This window comes from Acyrthosiphon pisum, chromosome A1, assembly GCF_005508785.2.
Source record: "Acyrthosiphon pisum isolate AL4f chromosome A1, pea_aphid_22Mar2018_4r6ur, whole genome shotgun sequence".
Lineage (NCBI taxonomy): Eukaryota > Metazoa > Arthropoda > Insecta > Hemiptera > Aphididae > Acyrthosiphon > Acyrthosiphon pisum.
The window spans coordinates 30034633-30039643 of NC_042494.1; the positions used below are offsets into that span (position 1 = coordinate 30034633).

General features: G+C 24.7%; 1 protein-coding gene across 2 annotated transcripts in view; it reads left to right on the top strand.

Moving 5' to 3' along the window:
• Positions 1 to 398: 398 nt before the first annotated feature.
• LOC100569598 overlaps positions 399 to 5011 on the top strand; it is a 65094-nt gene continuing 60481 nt past the window's right edge. The window contains exon 1 of one of the 2 annotated variants that reach the window (XM_016801331.2): positions 399 to 598. The gene's annotated coding sequence lies outside the window, so the exon portion shown is untranslated. The remainder of the gene's footprint in view (positions 599 to 5011) is intronic. The other variant, XM_016801329.2, reaches the window with a different exon arrangement.

Here is a 5011-nt window from a genome sequence, read left to right on the forward strand (position 1 = left end):
ATGTTATCTACCGATTCTAACATGAACTATAGAAATAATGGGTTTATGTGATCAAAATAGTAATTTGTCGGCTCCTAACCGTTTTAAAATGTAAAAATACAGTGATCCGCAACCTAAAAATAGCTCAGTGTATAAAAATTGTGGCAACAACTTTATTATAGCCGATTTCAACATTTTAATTTAATTTTTTTTTTTTTTATAAACTGCGAAGAAACTATAACTGGTCCGAAAACACACGTTCTAAATCAATATATAGTCACATTATTGAGAAATTGAAGTGAAAGAAAATTAGATAAGTATGAGTGGTTGCTGAATGTTCCGTGTGGGGAGCTTGACGAGTGCGCGTTGGTAATTTTATACTGTTCCGCCCCGCTTGGCCAATATCAACGACCAGCATTTGGAATTTGTAGACAGTATTACACGGGCTCGCTGCCGAGCGGCGTCTGTTGTAATATGTAAACTTTATTCCATATAGATCGCGCGATTTGTAAATGTAAAAGTGCGTAAGTCGTGAGTTGTTGCACACTCATTACAAGTGTTTTAAATTCTTATAAGTGTTAATCACCTTCTACAATGTTCAATTGAAATTGCAAAAATTGTAAGTAAAAATTAAACACAAACCTAATACCTGTTGAAAGATTAAATTATTTTTACAAAATAAATTAACCAAAAATAACATTAGGTATATAAGTATATTACGTTGAAATACAATTATGTTTTTAAATACGTTGTTTGTTTTTAAAATACTAAGTAAAATTGTCATCATAGTGTTGGGCATAAGCTCTTCTAATTTCTATTGATAAATAAATATACTATGAGTAAAAATGTACAATAAATAATCAAGCTCCTTGAAATAAATGTCAATAATATATTTATAAAATAATTATTTAAAATACTTTAAGTTCAAAAATAACAGCCCTTATTTATATTTTTAAAACATTAAATATATTTTAGAAGTGTAATAATTTGTATTGACTTGATTATTAGAATTAAACATACCGAAATTAATGTGTGAAACTCAATAAATGAAAATGGTCAGGCTATATTTTTCATAAAATAAAAATGTACGATTTTACTTGGTAGTTTGTAGTCAAATGGGGTATTGACCAACCTGTTAACAAAATGTAACGTATACATACAACAACCCCATTTCAATGAAAACATACGTAAAACCTGAACATTCAATTGTTTTAATAATCGAACAAAATGTTAATAAAAAATAAAAACATTATATCATTGCAATGTATACAATACAATAAGTTATAATAGAAAAAGCGTTGGCCGCTTTTGATCCGATACATAAGCTACTGGATAGGTAGTAGATTGATAAATCAATCAGTATGATGCATTGTGTAAGAAAACATAATTTAAATAGACAAAAAACGTGAATACAGAATCAAGTATTAAAAATTTTTATTATTATAAATACACCATCTTTATAGCAAGAAAAAAAGCCTGTAATCTTAGTTGTTATTTCAATGATGCATTCATACTCTCATTGAAAGAGCACATAATACTGTTATGCATCTTCTTTTGAAAGGTTTTGTCACAGTTTATATTCAATAAATTTAAATTAGATCCATTTTTGTATTTTTCATAAAATAATGAAAAAAAATTGAGTTATTTTTGTAACTGCAAATTACAATGTACAGGTATCATGTTTATGTTAGATGTACAGATCTGGTGTATTAGGTACAAAAACATTTTCACATTTTTATGTATTGAAATAATTATTTCCATCGAACTGAAAAATTGTGCACATTTAATTTAATTAGGTACGTATGTGAATATGTATTAAATAAAAAACTTTCTAATAAAAAAATTGAACTAAAGAGATTGTAGTTCTATTTAAGTAGGTACGCAGGGATGGAACAAAAAGAATTAGAACTTAATTTTTTGTTAGGTACCTATCGATTTCTGCTTTAAGTAATCATCAATTTTCTACTCGTGCTACAATATTAATACATATTTTTATTTTTATCATATCTAATTAGATAATAATAATACAAAATAATTAACATTAATATCAGCTTAGTTACTTAGATATTACAATAATATATATTGAAAAAACGCTTTCAGTAATTTATTTGTAAATCTACACTATATAATTAAAACTGTTCAATATTACCTATTGTGACGAATTGTATTTTGTTATATCTTAACTAAATTACATTAAAGTATTAAAACTTCTTCAATTAGACAATTTACGGTTTCTAGTATCATGTCTACAATAGTTTGTTTTGTAAGCCTATTTAGGTAAGACTGAGAATTGAGAAGTTTAGAATTTCATTTGGTTGGTTCAGAATTTCTATGAAAACATGAAGAGAAACGCAGTTTAATTAAAAGATATAATTTTACGATTATTTGACTACAATAAAGTCTCTCGAGACAATTTAAAATACGCATCATTATTACTAAATGTAATGCCCAAGAGATTTTATTGAGATAGGTCATCAGTATTCAACAAAATCAGTCATAATTAATATAAGGTCAGTACCTAATTAAATAATGTATCAAGAAAATATTTAAATTATGTAAGAAAAATATTCTATGATAAAAAAAACTTTAATTTCAAACATTGACACACTCACTGGTTATTAAACCAATAAAACTTAATTTCTTTTTTTTTCTTAATATTCAATTACATCATTTGATTTGTAATTTCAATAAAATATATTTCATTAAATTATTTTATAAATGCTGATTTATAATTGTAATGTTAATTTTCGTTTTGCTTTAAATAAGTTATTGTACAAACTCATTTAAAATTTAATACACGTTAATCAAAAAACAAAAATCTAGACAGGATACAAATACGGCTTTAAGTTAGTCAAAAACTGACTCTGAGATAAGCTCGGTTACTACAGTGTTTGGACTATTTAGCAATTTTGCGCCAAAACAACAAATGATTAAAAATTTTTAAAATCGTATTATTATTTTAAAAATAATAATACATTTGTTAGTAATATTAATTATAATACTCTAATAAGTAACTGACACCAATTAAGTAGAATACGATTAAAATGAAACTCAATATAATGTTATCGTAAACATTTTAAGCTGCTGCTATTGAAAATTACAAAATTTAATAATAAAAAAAAAAAATTATTTTGAATTGTTATAGTAAGCCTAGGCTAATATGTTATATAATAATTTATAGTACCTATATTAACCCTTTGTGCTACATTTTGAGAAATAAAAATCGTAGTTTTCTTCAAATATATCAATAATTCTATATAATACTAAAAAAAAATTAAATTACGGATATATCAAATTTCTAAAAGTATTATATTACAAACTATTATAAAAAGTAATCGAAATCAGTTTTATTAAAATCAGTGCGCGATAAATATAATATTTTGTTAAAAATAATTTTATGATAAAATAATTTAATGTCCTGAGACTTTCATATAAATAAATATTTAGAATAATATTATTATTGTATTGTTGTTAATGTAATATGACGTAGCAATCCTCAATAAACAATGGCCTTTTTTCTTCTATAAATAAAAAGATCTTAGTATTTTTTATCAATGATCTTAAAAGTTTAAATTATTTTATAGTTGTGGGGCTACGTAAAATGTGCCCCAAATAAATAGTAAACCACTCAATCGTGCTCTGTTTTCCAATAAGTATAATGTAGATTTATGTACAGCTGTCAAAACCAATAACACCTAAAAATCGGAATCCCGGAGCCTATCTTTAAAAACAATAAAATGCAATCACTTATTTGACATAAGGTTATTTTTAAAGTATTTTTTTCTACAAATGATTGTTGGTTTTTCTCCTGAAAAAGGTGTTATACTATTTTTATGTTTGCCTAATGGACATTTCTTTGAACAAAACATATAGGTACTTGAGAACAAACGCCAGCGCATACAATAATATTTTGTTAGAATTAAGTATTCTTACATTATGTTTACAAGTTTACGACCAACAATGGCTTTGTCGTATGTTATTTTTAAAAAAAAAATTCTCGTCGAACGCATTTAAAATGTCAGTATTCCATCTTAAGTAACAGAAGTACATTTTATTTCATTGGCAGTGTTATTAAAGTGTCTATCTTAAATCTTTATATCTTAAAGATTCATTAAGGGTTTTTACGGAATGCTTCAAATCAGAAGGATAGAACTATTCGATCTTGCGAAAAAAAAATGAATGGACTGATTTTATCTCATTTATTTTTTTTTCTTTCAATACAGTAGTATTAAACCCTAATGATTGTGAAAAGAATAAAATAAAGAGGGAAAAATACGTCTGAAAAAAAATATAAACGTTTAATACGAAAATCGTATTCGCTACAGTTATTGTATAAATGATATTTTTATGGTAATTATATTAATGCCATAACAGCACATAATATCTATATACAAAAAAAAATGAAATTAATGTTCTTACTGACCAATTATTTTCAATATTATATGTAAAAAAGTAAAAACTGAACAAATTGTATAAATTTGCTTTTTTAATTTTATAGATTCATTTTTATAGCACAACTAATAATATAGTAAATATACCTATAATAGTCGCACGGTTTAAGAACGTTTTCCGTGTATATGTGTAAAGACAACATATTTGCATGCGATTGGATTCCAATAAATCGTGAAGACAACTACAACAAAACTATGGTCATAAAAAAAAAAATCAATAGTTTCAATTTGTCTTCCTCGTTTTAATAATACTATATTTTATACCGTGATAATACTTTATTGTATATTGACCGTTTCAATATAATTTTATTTTCATTAAAATATATCAAATCTGAGTTAATAACTAATTGTCTTATAAGTTATAACTCTTATATTTCAAGTCATCAAAAGTTCTTTAATTACGATTACGTTAGCTGAAATGTAGTCCAGCTTTTCACGCAATTAAGCAAATTTAATGTTATTGTAATCCAAAATAAATCATAAATAATTTTGTTATTTTTATAATCAGTTAAAATTCTTAAGAAATATTATGACGATTTTGTAATTTTAGAAACAATAAATTATTTAAACTATTTTAAGAT